We start from the raw sequence: 23807 nt of genomic DNA, 5'->3' as shown, positions 1-23807 counted from the left end.
TATACTAATTCACCAATAATCCGTTTGGGGTTCTGAAGTAGCGTGCTACTCAGCAAAAAGCGCTTTGACTCCTAGTCAGGGGTAGTATGCGCTATATAAATGCAATTACACTTACAATTACTTTCAGAATTGGGTGGGGGTGATTCTCTGTTCAAGTGTTTCCAGGCTACTTTCCAGACATAAACTTTGTGTAGAGGTATGCTCCTGATCAAAGGGTAATCTCTAGCCCAGATTACCCATAACAGAAGCAAATAGTTTTGAGATTACTACACCTGATTGTCCTCAGCCATTCTCGAGCAATTAGGGGAAAGATAAAAAGCAAGGCCACATCCAAGGCGTGACTTTTACCTTGAACAGAGTCTGCCCCCACTTTTCAAAAACAAACTGAAAAGTATTTCTCAGCTAAAGGAGTAAAAAACTGAACCACCCTCTATCACCCACTGAGGTCAAATCACGACCACTCACTTACCAAGCAGGAAAATACAATGATCCTGCATTATAAATAAACACAGAAGTTATCGACGTCTAATGCCTGCAAAGCTTAACTACCAATTAATGTCCGCTTATTGGTAATTGCAAACCATGGTTTATCAGAAAACAAAAATCGATGACTTTTCTCTAAATGCAAACATTCTAAAATAAAGCAGGAAAAATAGAGCTACACCTGAAATAATGCAAATGTTCATAGACTTGCATAAAGATAAGCTGTAAAGGTTTCTTTGTGCACGGAAAATAAAATGTGCTGACGCCTAACTGTAGAGAAACTTGCGAGCGTTCGAAAAACGTGACGAAGACTGCGCGAGACCTAAACATTAACAGTAAGGTTGTAATCGCACAGTTAAGTGAAAAAGAATTGAAAGACTTGTTGTAGATAAGGTAATTAGCCTTCGGTTAACGTTGTATTCACCAGACATTTCCTTGAGTGGAATCTGCTTAATAATTACTGCGCGGTGACCTCTGTACTGGAGTTTCCCTCTTCGTTGCGTCCAGTATTCAGCACGACTGTACTGCAGAGCACACATCGGGTCACACCAGTAACGCGCGCGTGGCACCGGAAGAACGTGCCAAGGAGCTGGGCGACGTTTGCTTCCCGCCTTCAGGAAACCCCAAAGGTATGGAGAAATTATAGAAATATATTGCAATCTCAGACGTCTTTAGAGATGTTAAGGCCCAGACTGACCGTCACGGGCATCAAGTGTTTTCCTGGCGGTCTATCAGGGTGGGGGTCTGTTTCACAGCTGGTGGGGGCCGTTTTTGTCCGTGGGGGTAGGCTGGCAGCAGGGCTTCGGTGCTGTACAAACAATTACAAAAAACACAAAAAACAATGGCTTTAAGCGTGCCAGTCACACCACGCTGTCTTCAAAACCGCTTGTTTTTGCACTTGAAGGGTTCCCGTGCTTTGCATTCATCACGAGCATCGGGGACCTTCAGGGCTTTAGTTAAGGCGGTGAGGGGTCTGCTGCTGCTTGGCAGGGAGTGGGGGGGGGGGGGGGGGGAGAGAGAGAAAGAGCGTGTCTGTGTATGTATATAGTCAATATTTCTTTACTAAAAAGAATGTTTAATTATAAAGTACATAAACTACCCAGGACAAATAATGTCAGATTTGTAAAGGGCGACTTATCACCCTGAGGGTATCCAGGCGCTCGGGGTCGTCGGGGAGATTAAGTGGGCTATTACCCAAAGCATGGGTACTCACAAACATTTTCCCGGGGGCCGCAAAGTTTGGTCTATGGTGTGACCGAGGCAGAGGCGCAAATAGAGCGAACTTTAGGGGGGCTAAGAAAAAATATCGGGGGGGGGGGCTGAATCTTTTAAGCCATAGGCAGAGTGGAACTGAAGGGGCTCTTAGAAGGGGTGAAACAACAGCGAGGCCTCATTAACATGCAAATGGTCTTTTAAAGACCTGTGAAGTGCTCGGGTGCGGCTGTGTGTGCGCGGGGAATCTGTCTCATCCCGGGCTGCTACAAACGAGGGGGGCAATGAACCTTTAACCCCTTGTGTGCCCATGACGAGCTGGACTCGTCATGGGCCACGGTTGCGCTGTGCCCATGACGAGTCCAGCTCGTCATGAACCCCGCCCGCTAATGCAACGGCCGGCACAGGGCGGGAAAAGGGCGTGGCCACAAGGGGTTAAATAAGTGTTTGCTGTATATTAAACATTTTTTTTCATGTTAGTCGAGTAAAGGGCAGCCCAGTGCTGCTGCTGCCCAGGGGGCCGCATGTAAAGGTCAGGAGGGCCGCTTGCGAGCCCTGGGCCATACTTTGAGTATCACTGGCCCAGAGTCACATGATTCTGAGCTGAGCTGCCACCAGGGATCGAACCACGAGCCTGTGCTGCATAGTCACCCGCTCTGGCCACTGCGCCACACCTCTCCCTGATATGATAAAGTATCTTCAACATTCATTGCAGTGTATTTTTTAAATATAATATGATGTAATGCATTTCACTGTAGTATATTACAAAATGCAATTAAATTGAATGACAATTATTAAGTGATTGTAATCATGTTTTAGAGATAATTTTTATTGAAGTTTTAGAGAAAATAACATTAGTAATAACAATACAATATCAATATTAAATAAAAACCAGTGGATAAACAAAATAGTGAAATAATTTAGAGAATTGAAACAAGCAATACCAGTAATTAAATATACACTTATGTTTTATGACAATAAACGTGAAAGGGTGGAAAGAAGAAGAGGAGAAAGAAATGGAAAAGAAAAATAATAATAATAATAATAATAATTTGTATAGTAACTAAGATGTAGATCTGTGAGTAGAAACATATAAAATGTAAGGCAGCCACGGTAAATCAGATTTAATTTTCTAAGACAATGAGAAGGAAGAAACAGTGGCTATTCTATGTTCATCACAAATAAAATTCCACCATGTTGATATAGATTATTTAGAGGTATCTTTCCAACAAGAGAGAATCACTTTAAAGGCAAGAGCAATAAAATGATCAAGTAGCATAGGTTTGGAGAAATAATGTCAAAATCTGGTGAAGCAGTTCCGAGGAAAAAACAAACTTGGTAAATTATAATCTAATTGCAATTGGGAAAAGGAAATAACAGAGTTTTGCCGGACAAGCTGATAAATACACATAATACCCTTTTCCTTCCAGTGTTTATAATGACTTGTGCCGAAATTTGTTATACCAAATAGAGGATGCTAAGAAACATTGACGTGAGTCGAAACCTGTAGAAAATACATTGTGTAATAATTGTTGGGAGTATTTCAGTATAGGATTATTTGATACAATAGTGCAGTTAGAGATATAAATTATATTTTCAAATGAAAAATCCTTTAATAAAGAGAGCTCAAATAAAATCCATCGTGTTATGGAAGTATCTTCAAATTCATGGGTTAGAACAAAAAAATGTCTAATTAAAAATGCAGAGTGATATAATTTAAAATCAGGAAAACTGACACCACCCTCATTCTTGGGACGTTTGAGCTTAGTCAAAGCAATGTGAGAATGTTTATTATTCCATAGAAATGTAGTTCATAGTGAATTAATTTGAGAGAAATAAGAAATGGGAATCTTAAAATGTAACATAGACAATGTATAAAGGACATGTGGAACAATCATCATCTTAATAGTGTCCAACCTTCCCCACCAGGATAAGTGGAGAGGAGACCATGAAGAAAGTAATTTTTTGAGTGTGATTGTTAATGCATTAAACGTACAACTGATTGTGTTGGAAGCCATAGAGGAAAAAACAATTCCAAGGTATTTTATTTTAGTGGGGCACCAAGTAAAATTAGTATTAGCAAACATATATTGGTAACATTAAGGATTTAAGGGTAATATTTCAGTTTTGGAGAAGTTCGGTTTATATCCAGAAATGTTAGAGTATAAATGAACTTCGTGTAAAAACGGAGATAAGGAGGAAAGGAGATTGGACATATAAATCAAAATATCATCAGCATAAGCCGACAGTTTAGTTTCGGTGGAAATATGTACAAAACCTGAGATGAGTGGGTTAACTCGAGGAAAGGTTCTAAACATAAAACAAATAGCTGAGGGGAAAGAGGACAACCCTGTCGAGTACCTCGATGTAACTGAAAATATTGAGAAAAATTATTATTAACAAAAATACCAGCACGCGGAGCAGAGTATAACAATTTTACAAATGTAATGACATTAGTGCCAAAACCATACCATCGCAGAGTAGTAAATATAAATTGCCAGTTAATACTATCAAAGGCCTTTTTGGCATCAAGAGACAATGCAGCTAGAGGAGATTGATGTTTTTTACCAAAAGCAATAACATTATAAAACATTCTAGCATTATCAGTAGCCAGTCTGTCCTTAACAAAACCAGATTGGTCGGTGTTGACCAATACGAGACAATAGTCTCAAGACAAGACGCAAGGATTGTGGCAAATATTTTGCAATCATAATTAATTAATGAAATAGGACGATACTTTTCAAAAAGGGAGTGGTCTTTATCAGGTTTGGGAATAAGAACAATCAAGGCTTCTAGAAAGGAACCAGTGACCTTGGACTTTACAAGAAAAGAGTTAAAAAGTTCCAGTAGTTTAGGGGCAGAAATGGAGGAGAAAGCAGAAAAAAATTCAACAGAAAGGCCATCAGGACCAGGAGCCTTGGCTTTTTTAAAGGATCTGATGGCATCCATTATTTCCTGTAGGGTTATCTCAAGTTCTAATAAATCAAATGTATCAGGTAAAGATGGGGGATTAGGTAGGCCACTAAAAAAGGCGTGCATATTTTGTTCTGAGGGATTAGTGTTGTCAGAGTACAATAACTAGTAATATTCTTGAAAAGTGGTAAAAATAACTACATCAGAAGATACCATTTTGTTGGTACGTTAATTTAGAATAGAACCAATATTTTTATGTTCAGATTTGATTTTTTAAAAATTGGTCAACATCTTGCCCGCCTTGTTTTGACCTCTGTGATATTTAGTTTAACGTTAGAGAGAACATTACAAGCATAAACGGTGGCAAGTGTATGAAGAGCAGCCCTGACTTTGATAAATTCATGTAGCACAGAAGAGGATTTAGAGGAAAAGTAAGTATGCTCTAATGTTTTGAATTGTTGTAATATAGAAGTATATTTGGCATGGTTGTTTTTTTCTTCCTCCTTGCTGCATATGCTGTAGTGAAGGCACGAAAAGAGGTCTTGAAGGCATCCCAAGTGTTAGGAACAGATGTGTCCAAAGGTTGATTGATTTAAAAAAAAAAAAACCTCAATAATAAAGGTAGTAGCTTCAAATAAAAAATTATTGTCGGAAAGGAGAAAGTTATTCAATTTCCATCGACCAGTTTTAGAATTGCTCAGAGATAAGTCAAATGAAGAAAAAACAGGAGCATGATCAAAACTAAAAATAGAGCCAATTTCTGAGGATTGGATGGAGGAAAATAGAGGTTTGTTAACCAAAATGCAATCAATTCTGTAACGAGTATAGTGAACATTGGACAAAAACGTGAATTCAAAAGAATCAGGATTTCAAGTTTTCCAAACATCAACTAGTGGACGAGTGGTAATGGCAGATTGAAATGCTTTGTGAGATTTGTCAGGATTAAGTTTACATTTAGACTGTCTGTCAGTAAATGGATCCAACCACTGATTAAAATCTTCTGCAACAATAATGTTAGGATTGTCAAGAGGGGTTAATACAGTCTTGATGCAGTTCCAAAAATCTGGGCATGGTTAACGGGACCATAAATATTAACTAAAAAGATTTCCCTGTTATGAATAATAACCTTAGCCATTAACCAGCGTCCATCACTATCACATTGAGTTGATAAAATTTGTACATGCAACAATTTATGAAAAAGAATAGCAACACCACCTTTTCGGTTAATCACAGGAGAATATATCACTTGGCCTAGCCAGTGTCGTTTCAATTTAAGAGATTCTACATCATTACAGTGAGTTTCCTGCAAAAAAAGAAACAAGTGAGTTCAATCTGGACAAGTGAGAGAGTACCTTTTGTCTTTTGACAGGATGTCCCAAACCATGAACATTCCACATAATTAGGGAGTGGGATGAGAGATACAGGAATACAGATATTGCGCTTCATGGACAGTGCTGAAAATAGAAAGACACCATTTAGTCAATAAATATATAACATATAAATAATGTAAACAGATAAAAATTAAAAATTAAATGAAAAGAACATTCATAAAACAGTACAAAAAAACAAGTAAAAAACAACTAGTAGGAGACAGATAAAAAGTGATAGTAGGAGAAAGAGATAGATCAGGGAAAGTAATCCATATCTAAGATAAAGAGTAAAAGAGATACACAAAGGATGCAACAGCACCAAGAGCAAGAAGAGTGGCAGAGGGAGAGAAACTAAGATATGAAGGAGATAACAGCCATATAAACATATTATAGAGAGAGGTCAAAAGAATTATTAGACGAGTATAAGAGTGACAAGAATTAGTTAGAATAAGTTAGGAGCTCTGGACAGGAGTATCCAGAGAGTATTGTGAGATACTTTGGAGAAAAGATTTTAATTTGACAGGATCATCGAAGGAGCGTGTAAAGCCCTCATGAGTATTTTATATAAACAACGACGCAAAATGCCATGGCAGATATATAATTGTCTCATTAGGGGACGAAGATCAAGAAATTCTTTCCTTCTGGCAATGGTGGTATTGGAGAGATCTTGAGAGATATAAATGGTGTGACCAGACCAGATAAGACGAGGTTTCACTTTTACTGCCTTCAACACACGAATGAGATCTGTAAATTCCAAAATAACATTATAATGATGTGCACGTTGAATATCCAATGGAGGATCATGTTGAAGGTCCAAAAGTTCTCGCAGGAACTTCTTCAAGAAGATAAGACTGTCCGGGCCCTCCAAATTTTCAGGTCCACCATATAAAAGCAGGTTATTATGGCTATTTTGATTTTCAAGAACCTCAGTGTGCAATTTGAGTCTTTGGATCTCTTGCTCCGAAGATAGAAATGTAAATCACTTATACGTTGCTCCATGTCAAACAATTTTGCTTCCATAGTGATCCATCTAGCCTCAATTTGTTGAAGCTTTTCATTAGTAGCAGACAAGAAGGGTTTTAATCCCTGCATCTCATCAAGGATAGTGTCACAAACAGGGTTATGTGATGACAGAAGGGAAAAGGTGGGTAATTTTTCAGTCGCTTAGGCTTTGTACCTGAGGAGGAAGGCTTAGCAGAAGCTAAAGTATCACTGGCCATTGTTGCATGACGAAGAGGACGAGGAATCAGCTTTGGTGAAGTTTTGAGCTTATCCATAAGCTGTGTGAACAACACTTGGAAGTATGCAGACGTGAAGTAATAATATGTAGAAGCTTCAAGCCCAATATCCAGAGCAAAGAAGGCATTCACAGATACTCAAAAAATCAGCATGAGAAAAAGGTAGCAATGTTTATACATAAAATGCTGTGAAACTAGAGCAAAAACGCATTAAACTGGCATTATATAAGGGAAAAGTAATGTAAAACACCAGAAGAAGCTAAAAAAGCATGAGAGGAAAGAAAACCCCAGAAAAAAAAAACATTGTCAGGCGCTTGAGTGTTGAAACGCCAATTCTCCTTAATAGGGGGCCATTAAGACGCGAGGGGCAGGACTATGTAATTGCAGCAGCTCGGGTCTGAAGAGGCAAACTAACTGCCGCCGCCTGGGTCAGGAAAACCTGCAGAAATGGTCAGAGCAGCTCAAAATGCTGCTCCAACTGTCAAGGACATTGCAGGACCAAGCAGAGCCCCAATGCCAAACCGAAATGCTGCAAATGAGGAAAAGAGTTCCGCACTCAAGCGGAGCTCAGCTGAATGCCGCCATCTTCTCCGGCGTGCAGACCACGCCCCTAAGTGATTGAAATCATGAACTTAGAAACATTCATTGCCCTCCGCCACTGACCTGAAAGCAACATTATTAGTGAACCAAGAGGGAAGTAAGCTCTTTGCCTCCCTATAAGCGGCGTAGGGTGTTACTCTAGTATAGATGGAGAAACAATACAGCCTTTCGTTTTTGTGCTACACACATCCTGAACTGATGTATTTGCCGGTACTTCTGTGTTGAATAAGGAAAGGAGGAACTGTAAAAAAAAAAAAAAAAATATAAAGGTAATTACCTCGGATCGCACAATGTTGTCAAGTGGAAGCCAGGATTGATGCAAGGTTTCTTGGTTTCACATTTGCCTTTTAGCCACTATAAGGTTATCTCTTTCTCTTGCCTGTCTTAGATGAAAGCTTAAGGCTTTGTGTTTGAATCTTTGTGGCGATAAACCAGCACACTGTATTAAATACATCCTAGGTATGCAAGTTTCACATCAGTTGGAGGTGGTAGTGTTTGAGGAAGGTGATGTTTTAATGTAGAAGCTACAACAAAGACCTGAGCATCCACATTTGGTCACTGCATTGAGAACATTCGCTCCATGAAGCTAAAAAATTTAATGCATTGTCATCCACTCTTGAATTAATTCTTCCACCCACTCCATCATCTAACTGCTCATTCATTCATTGAGCTATGTCTCTAATCACCATCCATTCAATGACTGGACAAGATTACATAATGACAATGTATTGTGACCCACTCCATAATTGCATTTTTTTCAAACATTTCTTGTGGCAGAATACCCCCCACTTCCCCAAATCCCCTTGTAGGGGCCAGGCTCACTCGCTGTGCGCAGTATGAGGGCTATTTGCCTGAGTTTTTTTTAAATGTAAACTTTTATCTGAATTTTACCACAAAGTAAACAATACATCAGTTTCTAATGTATAATATATTAGTCATCGATCTTAATCACACATCTCCATAATAATAGTACAAACATGCTCTATGCACCCAAAGTCTACAAGATATATTATAAAGGATTAAGACAATTGCCCAAATCAAGATCAGGGTGGCTTTTCGTTCGCTGTCCGGCCCTGGAGGCATTTTTGTAAGTGAACCCCTTAAATGTTGGGTGTTTCCTCCAGTGCTGAGCCCTCTTGTGGCTGTTTGGGATAGTTCACTCCTAAGGCTCCATAACTTTTTTTCACATATGCTATCCACGCCAACTTTGTGTCTTTTTAAAAAAAATACTAGGGATTATAATGCTACCAAGGGTTTGTGGATTCCCCTAGAGAGGGCGGAGAAAATAGCCAAAATAGAGTTAAATTGAGTTTTTGGGGAAAAAATAGGAAAAAAGTGCTCCAAATAAAAGTGTCTGTTTTTTTCTCCTAAAAGTGGCATCAACAAAGAGTTTGCTGTGCTAAAGTCACCATGATCCCAGCTTACAGGAGCAAGCAGAGATGAATAATAAAAAATAAAAAGAAAACATTTTTTACCACAGTTTTGGCATTTTTCAAAAAGATAGACCATTTTTTCCTATTTTTAGTGCCCTCAACCTACTTTCACTTTGTGGTGGAAAGCAGTGTGAAACCCATTGTTAATCCAAGAAAGTTATAGATTTATGGAAAGTAGAAAAAGTTATGAATTCAGCAAGGGGTCATAAGTGTAAATACCTCAAGGTTTTCCCAAAGACACTAAGGGCCTGATTACAAGTCTGGCAGTCGCAAAACCACCAGACTTGTGGTGCGGTCCACCATCCGCCATATTACGATTATCAAAGTTGTATCGGCAGTGGACCGCTGCCTGTGCCAGGGAACAGTCGTTAACTGGCGGTGGTGCAGCTGCGCCACAACGCAATATGCTGAGCGGGGGCTGATGCAGTCCTGCTCAGCATATTACAAGTTTGTTCACAGCCAGCATTTCATGGCAGAAGCCCCGCCATGAAAAGGCTGGCAGTGGATGAACAAAGTGGGCCCTACAGGACCCCCATTTCCCCCGCCTTGGGGATACATTCAGGGGGGCACAACATGTGCCCCCTTGTCTGTATTCCCACAAAGTTCCAGCAGGTCCATGCCGTGCCGGAATTGTTTGGTTGTTCCCATTGGGGGGCCTGTTTTCCACGCACTGCCATGTGAAAGGCAAAGGAACGCTAGCCATATTATGAGTTGAACTCGGGGGTGAGCCAGCGCAACTGCGCCAAACTCGTAATCAGGCCCTAAGTGTTGAAATAAAGAAATATTGAAAATGAGTAGGAAAAAAAGAAAGCCGTTTGTGACAATGTTTTCTTCTGTAACTTTCTGTCACAATGGTCAATTTACAAAATCAATATACCATTACGTCCACTAAACTCTTCTGGTTGCAAGGATATATAGGGTTTGTAGGTTTCCAAGAACCCAGTGTACCCAGAGACAACAACTGAACTGCACCATACAATGTTTTTTTCTTTTTGTCAGAATATAGACCAATTCATATGGTGAAATATGTAGAGTGAAAATAGGTATCAAGGAAATCTATGTATTTCTGAAATGGGCACAGTTTAGGAGCTGTGGTTATTTGTACATCTTTGAGTTTTTAGGTACCCATACTTGCAAATGATTTAGAGGGTATTTTATAATATCTCTTCTTTCTTACACACTGGCTTACATTTGGAAGGCGCAAATGCAGCATAATGCAACTGGTATTAACCAATGTTCTACCATTCTATGCTACCACATGTTTTTCGATAAAATGGTACCTCACCTGTGTGGGTAGGCCTACTGCCCGTGACAGGAAACAGCCCAAAACTCAACATGGACACAGCACATTTTTCCTCTCAAAACTGACCCTTTTTCCGTTGTGGGTAGCTGTGCATTTTTGGCCAGAGCTCAGCCAACACTTGGGGAAAACTAGCAAACCTAAACATTTTAAAAAATGAGACACCTGGAGAAATCCAGGGAGGGGTGACTTGCGTAGCTCTCACCAGGCTTTTTCACCCAGAATCCCTTGCAAACCAAAAACTTTGACAAAAACACATTTTCTTCACATTTGTGTAATAGAAAGTTCTGTAATCTATGGGGAACCACAAATGTCCTTCCGCCCAGCATTCCCTCAAGTCTCCAGATAAAAATAGTACCTCTCACTTGTGTGACTAGGCCTAGTGCCCACGACAGGAAAAGATCCAAAACGCAACATAGATACATCAGATTTTTACACTCAAAACTGACTCTTTTTAAAGAAAGTGGGCAACTGTGGAATTTGGGTCATAGCTCAGCCGGCACCTAGGGAAACCTAGCAAACTTGCACTTTTTGGAAAACTAGACACCATGGGAATCCAGGGTGGGGTGACTTGTGTGGCTCTCATCGTTTTTTTTTACCCAGAATCCCATGAAATTCTCAAACTTTGATTAAATAAACACATTTGCCTGATATTTCTGTGATGGAAAGTTCTGGAATCTACGGGTAGCCAAAAACTTCCTTCCACTCAGCATTCCCCCCAAGTCTCCTGATAACAATGGTACCTCACTTGTGTGGGTAGGCCTAGTGCCTGTGGCACGAGATGGCCAAAAAGCAAAATGTTTCCACTCAAAATTGACTGTTTTTTTTACAAAGTGGGTAGCTGTGGATTTTGTGTTACAGTTCAGCTGACACCCACAGAAACCTAGCAAACTTTCACAGTTTTATAAACTAGACAGCTAGGGAAGTCAAACCCTGGCGAGGGCAGGGAACCAGAAAAACTGTCTTTGGCAGCACTTCAACCCCAAATGGGACAACCAGTTTCTCTGTCCTCAACAGGGCTAGACAGGGGATATGCCTTTAATTTGCCCTTGAGGGTAGCAGAAAGTCAACTACACACCACAGAATTCACAATGGAGCCAAAACAAAAAAATTAAGGTGTGGCCTACCCTGGCATCAAGCCATACCCCTGCCACTAAGGGGCAATAGTGTCTTTCTCCCCCTATGGAGGCAGATGGCAGGTTTGTGTCAATTGGGGAGGTTGCCCCAAACTGGACCCCAAAAGGGTAGAAATTCCAACTTACACCAGAAATTTTGTCTTTGAGGGAAAAGAAAGTGGTGCGAGTGTTGCACTCTGGCACTGGCCACACCCTGACTCCAAACAGGAAAAACCAGAGTGAAACACCCACACCAATTTTATTTTATCACAAATGCAAACTTCCCGGTGTCAGATGGACTTTCTTCCCTCCCCGGGGGACATATTTGGGTGGAGCCTCCCCAATTGTTGCAAACCTCCTACGTGCCCCCTGGGGGCAGAAAAACACAATTGCCCCTTCTTGGGTGGGGTATGGCTCGATGCCCAGATAGGCCTCCCACCTTTAGTTTGTTTTGACTCTATTTTGAAATCCCTGGTGTTCAGTTTCTGCCCCACCAGGGGAGCAGGTTGGGGGTGAACACCCCTATTCACCCCTGGGGGGGTCAGAAAGTCTATTGGGCCGTGGGGTCGGAAGAGCACAGGCCCATGTCCAAGGGGCTCCTTCCCACCAAAAACACTGCACAAATGCAGGTTTCTAGTGGGCTTTCCGACCCCTGGGGGGCACATTGTGGATAATTGCCCCCATTCACCCCCCAGAAGGGCAGAAAGACTCTGCAGTTTTAGTGTGGGGCATGGCCATGTCCATAGTGGGCAGTCCTCAGTCCTGTAATTTTTTTTACATTTCCCTGGTGTGCTTTCTGCCCCCCAGCCTGGGAAGGGGCAGGTTGTTATAATTACCCCATCCTACCCCAGAGGGGGCAGAAAGGCTGTTGCCACTTTTTTTAGGATGGGGGTATGGTCATGCTCAGGGTGGGCAGCTCCCACCCGTGTACATTTTTTTCTAAACTTTCCCTGGTGTTCAGTGGACATTCTGCCCCCTCCCCGGGGGAAGGGCAGAATGAGTGTAATCCTACCATACCCCCATGGGAGGGTAGAAAGATGGATGCTGCAGTTGTTGGGGTGGGAGCTTGCCCATGTCCATGATGGGCAGCCCCCACCCCAAATATTTTCTTTTCTTTTTATCATCGCTGGTGTCTAATGGGCTTTCTATCTCTCCGCCCCGAAGGGGAGGCAGATTGGGGGTAATCATCCCTGTCTGATCCGGGGGGGGGGGGGCAGAAAGACTGTTGCTGCTTTTTCTGGGGTGGCGGCATGGCCATTATAAATGTGGGCAGCCCCCACCCCTGTACATTTTATCCCTAATCTACCTGGTGTGCAGTGGGCTTTTTTGGGAAGGGCAGATTGGAGGTAATCACCCCCTTCGCCCCACCCCAGGGGTCAGAAAGACTGATGATGTAGCTGTTGAAGTGGGGGCATGGCCTTGCCCATGGAGGACAGCCTCACCACATTTTCTTTTTTTTACCCAGGTGTCTAGTAAGCTTTCAGCCCCCCCCCCCCCATGGGGGTCAGATTGGAGGCAATCACCCCCAAGTGACCGGGGGGGCAGAAAATCTAATGCTGCAGTTGGTGGGCGGGGGCACGGCCATGCCCATGGTGGGCAGCTCCCACCCCTAATATTTCTTTTTTTTGTTCTTCTCTGGTGTCTAGTGGGTTTTCTACTTCCCCAGGGGCAGATCGGCAGTAATCACCCCCATCTGCAACAAGTCAGGAGAGAAAGACTGTAAAATGAATGGGGGTGGTGTGGGGAGCACAAGCCCTAGCGCCTATGAGCCCGCTCCCCCATTTCCCTGGGGTCTAGCGGGTGGATCCCTGCTTGAAGATAGCTCTCCTGTGGTGATCCCTAAGCAATGATGCACTGGGCAGTTATAACAAATCAGTGTTCGGTGGACTGAGATATGCCCCCGAGCACTGATGCATTGAAAGTAAAACAAGACCACCGGCTCGCTTTAATTGCACTTTGCGGTAATGACGTCAGTGCGCCCTGTGTGCTGATAACCATTGCAACAAAGAAAAAAAACTCTCAGGCTGCTTGGAAAGCTCTTCCTGAGCAGCCAGAGTTAAAAACAAAATAAAGGACTCCCTACTGTGCAGAGCACCACAGGGGCCTTTATATACCTCCCCAGTGTCAGCCAATGGTCGATAAATGCACTGAAGTAGTGTGGGTGTCGGCCACTGGTTGACACCGCCACTGAAAGGGTTAATATAATGTGTTATTTATTATATTTGCAAGAAGTACAAATGTCCGTAGAGGAATTCTTCACACTATGTGAGCCAAAGATTAAGGCACAACATTATCAGCTCATAAATTTGGTCTTGTCCTGTAACCATACAGGTTTTAATTGTTAACAGATGTCAAGAAGTTCAGTAATTACTTAAGCTGGCAAAACATTATAGGGTGGAGTTGCTTGTACCATGAAATATCTTCCTTGCATTATTACTTTCCTATATCTGGAGACACCAGCAAATCATTAGGAGTGCACCTCATCATCCCACCTGAGAAACAGAGATTACATTTATCCAGTGCCTAATTTGTGACACTGGCTCTCATTTTTGGAGCCTACCTACCAGATCTTATTTTATATCATCAGATGTCGACCCAGCAAAAAAAAAAAGAGAGACACACACACACACACAATAAAAGGAAAATAGAGGGAGGAAGATTAAAATTGTCAAAAATAGAAAACAGGCAAGAAAATGAACCTACTGAGTGAGATAAGAAGAAATGAAGTGTTGGGTGGTGGAAGAAATGCATGTGGCAGAATTAAGATTAAGCATCTCTGGTATTCAGCCTCTCACAGAGGCCTCCTAAAAATGTGGGCCTTTGTTATTTAAAAAAAAAAAAGCATTGACCTTATCTGTCAGAAAACAGATTTTTTAAAAACACTTTTGAACTACAAAGAGACTCCCTAGAGAGAGGTGTTATCCATGTGATCCCTTCTTTTTTGTTGGAACACATATCTAGTGATTGCATTTTGAGTCATTTTACACTATATATTTCAATATTAGCATCTTACAGTATCAGTTTATAATAAGAAAATGACATGTTTATAAAAGGAAAAGAGGAAACATAGCAACAAGGACACCATTAACCCTGTTTATTGGTATTTGGAAAGAAGTGCCACTGGTGAGAGGTTGCCTAGGAATTATTCTCCCACATACTTTGTGCATGAGCTAGATCATACCTCTAGCAAAATATGTATATGGTTCCCAACCACAATAGGCCATAAAAAAATACATACATATATAGGGGCTCCCAATCAAGATAATTTCACCATTGGTCTTGTGACATGTCACTCAAATTATACAGACCATTCACTTTAGCCATTGGATGCTTTCACTTGGAATGACTGTATTTTGACCTAAATGAGTTCCCCAAAAATAGAAATTGTTAGAAACTTCCACTTCCCAATGACTGATAGTCCCTACGCATAGTACTGTTACACCAACTATATTCATAACTCTCAAGGAATTTGTTGTAAATTACAATGTTCAGTCTTATCTATAAACCAGCTTTGATATATTTATTTATTCTACCAAAAATTAGCACAAGTAGCTAGAGTGTATAGGCCGATTTTTTAGATTGAAGACCCACCTCCACAGGTTTGTGAATAGACTTCTATACCTCTTGTATCTGACTTGAGAAAGCCCTTTAGTACTTACTTGTGGAATTGCATCTCCCATATTGGGGTGTTTAAGTGGCACTGCAGCTTCATGACAATATTTCAATGCTTTTGCAGATGACTTGTGAGGGACACTTAGTAATAACTAGCGGAACTGCAGCTTCATGAAAACATTTAAATGATGTTAGATTCCACTTTTGAGAGACACTTAGTGGTGGCTAGTGAACTGCGACTTTATTTAAGAATTTCAGTGCGTTCGACTTGCGAGGGTCACCTAGTAACGACTTGTGGCATTACACGCCAAAAAAGAATAGCAATGCATTTGTCTTGAGGGACACCGAGTAACGACTAGTGGAACTGCAACTTCAAGTAAGAATGTAAATGCTTTTGCATTTGACTTGTGAGTCATACCTAGTAACGATTAGGGTAATTGCAGCTTCATGAAAGGGTTTCAATGCTTTTCCATCTGGTTCAAGAGTGAGCTCTAGTAACGCCTTGAGGAACTGCAGATCTGGGGATGAGTTTTTAAGATTTGCACTTGATTTGAGGAGCCTCTAGTAAGGACGAGGGAAATTGAAGCTTTGAGTGTGTGTGTGTGTGTATGTATGTGTATATATATATATATATATATATATATATATATATTCACTTAAAAAACCATAGGTTTCACACACGTTATAGTTACGAATTAGCATGCCTTGCAAATTCACTGAAAAAACATGTTATAGTTAGCTGGACATTTCACTCGTAAAAAACCATTGAAATTCCCCCGTTATAGTTAGTTCAGCTAAATATAACTCGCGCGACCGCAATCCACTGCTGATGACGTCACATATTACATCACTCATGACATGGTCTTTCAGGGTAGGAGCTGAGTGGAGCGCCCCATTAGTTTTGAAAATTTCGCGAGGATTCGTCAACCGGCGCCAAAGTTATTCAAAATAGAATTTTCAGATTTCCTATGGGAACTCGGTCCTAACTATAACTATCTACTGGCGACCGCCAGTAGATAAACCCTGAAAGTCTCGGGGTGATTCGTCAAGCGGGGGCTAAGAAAAAAGGGGGGTCTCAAAACGCGTTTTCCCCATGCATTTTCCCATAGGACCTTTAGTCGAAGGTACAGCCCGAACGGCTGAACAGAATTACTTGAAATTTGGCAAAGAGGTAGTCCTCAGGTCAGGCATGTGCCTTTTGCTTAAATGGTGTGAATCCGTTCAGTAGTTCCTGAGAAAATCAAAAGTAAAATCACATATATATCTGGGCGGAGCCTAACCACACATCTCATCGTGAGATCTGATTGGCTGTCAGCACTTCATCCAAGAAGTGTTGGCAGCCATCTTGGGACCAATATACATGATAGCACCTCATTAAAAAGCATTGCAGTTAATAGAAGGTTTTAAGACTTTAGTTACATTATAAATCATTTGTTGATGGTACCATACTCATTTTAGGAATTGTGGTGTGTTCTAAGGTGATTTTACCATGTGAAAAAGCCTTCTGCTGTGATCTCATGAATCATGTTTGAGAGAAAACTATTTTCTCATGCTTTTCCCACAGAGGTTTGGAAGGTGATCTATAAGCTAACTGAGAGCATATTTTCTGTAAATTCACATTATCTTTCTCAGTCATGTGAGAATGAAGTCTGACATTCTCAGTAAAACATGTACATCCAACAAGGGCAGAGACTGTCAGTTGATTCCTTTGTGTTCTACTGCAGCTTCCCAGAGTGTTCCAAAGAACAACTAGAGTGCTAACAGTCCTACTTATGACAAACGTATGGCACACCTGAAGCCATCTTGGTTGGAATAAAGTGGTAATTCTTAAAACATTTAATTTACAAAGGAACAAAATGAGGGGGTTCATTTTGCCATTGAAATTATGATTACTGCTGAAGAAAGAAAAATTAGGGCACATTTTGACTTCTCAAATCCTCTTCTATTTCATAAACAAATTCTGACATGCAGACTGAAACATGCACTTTGAATACCAGCAGCAGACTTCCCTGGTGAGCAGTAGTTTTACTACAGTGATCTAATGAGCAACTAGAGTGCTAACATTCAGAATTTATGGCAAATGTGTGACACATCTGAATGCCTTCTTGATGGAACCAAAATAAAAAACTGGAAGTATTCCCACTGAGGAGACTGCAGTAAATGAGGAAATTAGGAAACTTCATAACAAATAAATCTCCCAAGATGGCCACCAGAGACAAATGAGCCCAAATGTAGCCCAGATATCACCCAGATGTAGCCCAAGTATAGCCTAATGACAGAATGTCCCAGAGTGTTCTTAAGAACAACTAGAGCGCTTACTGTCTTACTTATGACAAAAGTATGGCACACCTGAAGCCATCTTGATTGGAATAAACTGGTAACACTTAAAACATTTAATTTAAAAAGGAACACAATGAGGGGGTTCATTTTGCCATAGAAATTATGATTAGTGCTGAAGAAAGAAAAATTAGGGCACATTTTGAGTGACTTCTCAAATCCTCTTCCATTTCATTAAAAAATTCTGATATGCAGACTGAAACATGCACTTTTAATACCAGCAGCAGACTTCCGTGGTGAGCAGTAGCTTTACTACAGTGATCTAATGAGCAACTAGAGTGCTAACATTCAGAATTCATGGCAAATGTGTGACATATCTGAATACCTTCTTGATGGAATCAAAGTAAAAAACTGAAAGCATTTGCTACTGAGGAGACTGCAGTAAATGAGGAAATTAGGAATCTTCATAACAAAAAAATCTCCCAAGATGGCCACCAGACACAAAAGAGCCTAAATGCAGCACAAATATCACCCAGATGTAGCCCACATGTAGCCCAATGACAGAAGTGTGCAAAACACTTATTTTTTGTGTATTTGCAGTTTTATATAGTGCAGACTTGTCAGGTATTGGAATGCTTTACATGAGCATTGGTTACATCACACAAGATCAAATTCATTTTGGTTGTAGACATGGGGAGATTAAGTGATTTGACCACAATCACATAATGTTGAGCAGAAGCAGAAACTCCAACCTGGTTCCCCAGTTGCAAAGTCTGCAGCTCTGGAAGTAACACCACATCCTCTCGCCAAGGTGCAACATTTAATCAAGTGGTCAACTGGATAAAAAAACATAAAGATTACAAATAATTTAAAAGTTCTTTGTCGCTATTTGAAAACTCAGAAAATATGTCCTCACTTTAGTTTTTTAGAGCACTAACCATAATTTTGATGCAAATAAGACCCTCACATATATGTAATTTCTAAAGAAAATACTCTAGGTATTACAGTTTTGATTACATCAAGATGATGTCAGGCGTTCCACACTTTTGTAATAAATATAGAATGTTAGCAATCTAGTTGTTCATTGGGATACTGTTGAGAGGCAGAGGCCAGGGGCACGGACTCTGAAAATTGAAGGCAGGTAGGAGAGTGCAGAGGCAACAATTTGACCACACTGGGCAGGCAGGAAGGGCAGTGGCAGCACAACAGACTATGGAGGGCAGTGGAAAGGGGGGCAGGGGCAACAAACCAACAATACAGGACTGGCAAGAGAGGCTGTGGCAATATAATAGACCATTGTGGGCAGAAGGAAGAGGCAGTGGTAGTACAACCATACATGCCAACAGACCCGTTTCAGCCAGGAAACGTCCAATGTTTTTAAGCTAAAATGGGCTTTATTTGATCTGTCTCCTGCCTACAATCTCTTTTCAATGTAACTCAAAGGGGAAAATCAATACCCCAGTTTTTTTTCAAAATCTCCCTCTTACCAAGTTCAAAATGTTCGCAAGTATGGTACATTGAATCATGGTAGGCAGGAGGAATTGGGGTAGGGACATGGACTCGGATAACAGAGGACAGGAGGGACATGGAGAGGTGCACCATCAGTGATGTCATTTGAGATGTCATCAGTGATGTCATGAGTGATGTCACTGACCATGTCATGAGTGATGTAATATGTGACATCATCAGCAGTGCATTGCGGGCGCGCGCGTTATAGTTAGCTGAACTAACTATAACGGGGGAATTTCAATAGTTTTGTACGAGTGAAATGTCCAGCTAACTATAACGCCCCTGAAACCTATGGTTTTTTCAGTGAATGAATATATATATATATATATATATATATATATATGTGTGAAACATCAGCGACACGATGAATTTGCTCACCTCAAATGTCTGCTTTTCTATCAAAGTTTTTAACTATAGGATTAGCACATTGCTAACCACACCGAGATAGAAACAAAAAAAGTCTTTTGCCATTTCTAACAGCAAAGTCTTTAAGGATAGCATTAGCCAGTGACATCCATGCAGAGCTGTAAAAAGACAAAAACCTTTTACCACTGCAGGTACAGTATATACACAAATATATTTTCATACTCAAATCTGATAAATTTTATATACTTTTATCCTGTATGATAAAATAAGTGCATTACTCGATCGGAGCTGTGTCACTTGTCTTCTTGGGTCCCCTTCATTGGACTTGGAAGACTGGACTCTGAGTGCAACATGTGATATATATATATATATATATATTCACTGAAAAAACCAGAGGTTTCAGGGACATTATAGTTAGGAATTCGCATTTAAAATACCTCAGATATTCACTGAGAAAAACACAGGTTTCATGGACGTTATAGTTAGGCTGACATTTCACTCGTACAAAAGCAGAGAAATTCAGCCGTTATAGTTAGCTGAGCTAACTATAACTCGCGCCCCCGCAATGCACTGCTGATGACATCACATATTACATCACTCATGACATGGTCGTGACATCACTCATGACATCTCAAATGACATCACTCATGACATCATCCAATGACTGAGTGTTTTTCAAAAGTTTAAGAATGATATATATATATATATATATATGCAAAAAACTCCAACACCATTTTTAGCATTGAATGAGGAAAGCACGCAGATCTCCAATTCCACAGTGGTTTATTTACAGACCCCCTACCCCTCTAACAAACGCGTTTCACTAACAAACGCGTTTCGCCTATATATATATATATATATATATATATATATATATATATACACACGCCAGGGTGTATTGAAGAATGAATGGGTGAATGAGTGTCTGAATGGATGATTTAATGGGTGCATGACTGACTGTATAAGTGAGTGATGAAACAAGTCTTAATGAATGCATGGGTGAATGACTAATCTGTTTGTGTGTCTGTATCAGTCTGTCAGTTGGTGTGTAAGTGTCTGCATGGGTTGGTGAGTAGCTACCTGAGTATCTATATAGGTTAATGATTGGTTGTTTGAGTGCCTGAGTATCTGTGTAGGTGGGTGGTGGGGTGTGACTACCTGCATGGATGTGTGAGTGGGTGATTTGTTGGGTGTATGGGTACATGAGTGCGTCTGAGAGGGGCTGTATGGGTGAGTGCGTGTGAGTACGGCTGTGTGGGTGACTGAATGGATGTCTCAGTGGTATATGTGTCAGTGGCTACATATGTGAAAGGCAGTATATGTGAGTGTTGGAGTATATAACTGACTATATCTGAGAGTGAGTGATTGTGAGAGTGGCTGTATGGATGAGTGTGTGCTTGTGTCAGTGTTTTTATAAGAGAGTAAGTATGTGTTAGTATATGTATGAATAAGTGAGGTGGTGTGTGTATAACTGCATAGGTAATTAAATGGCAGAGTGATTGATTCTTTGAGTGACTGACTAGGTGTGTGAGTAACTCTATGGGTGAGTGGCGGTATGTGAGTGTATGTATGGGTGTATGAGCGCCTATATCAGTGGCTGTATTGATAAGTAACTGCGTGTATGAGTGACTGTATGGGTGAGTGGATGTGTATGTAGACCTATGAATCAGTGAGTGGGTATGTACATACAGGTATTGGTGTGTCAATGGTTTGAAGAATGGTGGTCTGAAATTTGGAGTGGGTGTATGAAAGGTTATATTGGGGTGTGAGTAGGTGCATCAGAGATTATGTGAACGATATAATCAGTGATGTAATTCGAGATGTTATCAGTGTCACTAATCATGTCATGAGTGATGTAATATGTGACGTCATCAGCAATGCATTGTGGGAACGCGAGTTATAGGTAGCTCAGCTAACTATAACGGCTGAATTTCTCCGTTTTTGTATTAGTGAAATGTCAGCTTAACTATAACGTCCCTGAAACCTGTGTTTTTTTCAGTGACTATCTAAGGTTTTTTAAATGCGAATTCCTAACTATAATGTCCCTGAAATCTCAGTTTTTTTCAGTAAATTTCTAAGGGTTTTTAAATGCTAATTTCCAACTATGCCTATGTTGGTAGGACATGTACAGAAAGAGGAAGAAAGGCGCAAATAAGAAGCAAGAGAAGTGCAGAAAGAAGAAACAGAGGTGCAGAAAGAGGCCTAATTTGACTGTTCCTTACCACAGACTCATACAAAGTAGCCTAATCACTAATCCTTCTCCCAAGATGTATTAAACCACACTTTTCTCTTGAAGGTTCACTATTCATCGACTGCTAAGAATGTTAGGCCTAGCAAATGTAAAACAGCAATCCTAACCAGATCCCTGTTGTAAGTCTGACCAAGTTTGTGAAGGTATGCATGCGTGTCTCTGCTTTTACCTAGTGAAATGTTACATAAAAATAAACATACAAATACTTGAATACCTATGTTTCAAACAGCATGTATGAATTTCTTTCTGCTCTTAATACGGGGCACATGGGTATTCAATAGAATATTTGAGGAGCTCTATAACACATATTTACATAAGACATGTCTTCCTGTGCAACCGAATGAAAGAGCAGATCTAAGAAGATTTGATCAGCTATAGCAGAAGCTACCAGCTTTTTAAGCTACCATCTTCAGATGTATAACACATGTGTGAGAATGCATGTACAAGTTGACATATACCACAGTCATAAGAGCATGCTGACCTTTGAACTTGACAGCGTGCAATTTACATTTGAGTACAGAAAGAGGCAAGAGAAGTACAGAAAGAGGCAACAAAGGTGCAGAAACTGGCAGGAGAGGTGCAGAAAGAGGAAACGGGTGCAGAAACAGGCAAGAGAGGTACAGAAAGAGGGAACAGGGGTGCAGAAAGAGGCAAGAGGGGTGCAAAAAGGCAAGTGAGGTGCAGAAACAGGCAAGACAGGTGCAGAAACAGGTAAGCGAAGTGCAGAAACAGGTAAGAGAAGTTATGAAAGAAGCAACAGAGGTGTAGAAAGAAACAAGGGAAGTGATGAAAGAGACAAGAGTTGCAGAAGGAAATGAGAGGTGCAGAAAAAAGCAAGAGAAGTGCAAAAAGAGGCAAGTGAGGTGCAGAAAGAGGCAAGAGAAGTTCAGAAAGAGGCATGAGAGGTACAGAAACAGGCTAGAGGGATGCAGAAACAGGGAAGAGGGGTGCAGAAACAGGAAAGATGGGTGCAGAAGAACAAGTTACTTACCTTCGGTAACGATATATCTGTAGGAAACATAGGTTAGTTATAGATTCCTTACCTTAGAATTACCCCCAGGCGTCCGACTGGATCCGGAACGTTTTTCGTCAGCAGTACCCCTGCGTGTCGGAAGGTGGCGTCGGTCTTCTCTGCGCTCGTCGTTGTGGTCGCCGGGATGATGTCGCGGTAGCTACGTAGACGCCGCGCTCACGTGCTGACGTCAGTTTTGTACACGACTATTCATGCCAGAAGCGCAGAGCCATGCAAGACACTGATCCCTGGTGCACAAATCTAGGGCCTTGAAAGGAAGTCCTTAACCCTAGAAGTCAGTTCGCAGAATGGGGAGGATGGGTGGGGGGGGTAAGATATCTATAACTAACCTATGATTCTTACAGATATAGCGTTACAGAAGGAAAGTAACTTGTTCATCTGAAAGAAACAGTTAGTTATAGATTCCTTACCTTAGAATAGATACTCCAGCAACACCAATCCCGGAGGTGGGTCTGCAAACTAAGTTCACACCAGGAAGTCCTGGAGAACAGAACGGCCAAAGAAACTGTCTCTCTGGACTTGGCTGTCCAGGCAGTAGTGTCTAGTAAATGTGTGCAGCCATGCCCAAGTAGCTGCCTGACAGATGTCATTAAGGGGGCCTACACTTTCCAAAGCAGTGGTAGCTGCCATCGCCCTAGTGGAATGGGCGCGCAACCCCACTGGAGGCTCCTTCCTCGCCACGGAATAACAAGCTTTAGTGCACAAAACGACCCATCTAGAAATGGTCCGTTTGTGCACGGCCCGACCTTTTTTAGCACCCAAGTAGCTAACAGAGCTGGTGATCCACCCGGAATTGTTTTGTGCGATCCAAGTAAAAAGAAAGCACACGCTTTGGATCCAGACTGTGGAGCCTCTCTTCTTCTTTGGAGGGATGCGGAGGCAAAGTGATGGTCTGTCCAATATGGAAAGGAGTAATCACTTTGGGAAGGAAGGAGGGACGAGTTCGAAGGACAACCTTGTCCGGATGAACAGTCAGAAAAGGAGGCTTAGAAGAAAGTGCCTGGAGCTCACTCAAACCCTGTGTGCAGAGGTGATGGCCACCAGAAAGGCAGTTTTTAAGGTTAGAAGCCTGAGAGGACAGTTATGTAGCAGCTC

The 23807-nt window shown here is 41.2% G+C and overlaps 1 protein-coding gene across 1 annotated transcript in view; it reads left to right on the top strand.

Annotated features, from left to right (window-relative positions):
• The first annotated feature begins 867 nt into the window (after positions 1–867).
• The window catches only part of SLC7A9 (solute carrier family 7 member 9), a 715482-nt gene continuing 692542 nt past the window's right edge, over positions 868–23807 (top strand). The window contains exon 1 of the mRNA XM_085639452.1: positions 868–1112. The gene's annotated coding sequence lies outside the window, so the exon portion shown is untranslated. The remainder of the gene's footprint in view (positions 1113–23807) is intronic.

The sequence above is a fragment of the Triturus cristatus genome, chromosome 12, assembly GCF_964204655.1.
Source record: "Triturus cristatus chromosome 12, aTriCri1.1, whole genome shotgun sequence".
NCBI classification, from domain to species: domain Eukaryota; kingdom Metazoa; phylum Chordata; class Amphibia; order Caudata; family Salamandridae; genus Triturus; species Triturus cristatus.
Note: the sequence above shows the minus strand (reverse complement) of the source record. Positions and strands in the feature narration are given on the sequence as shown.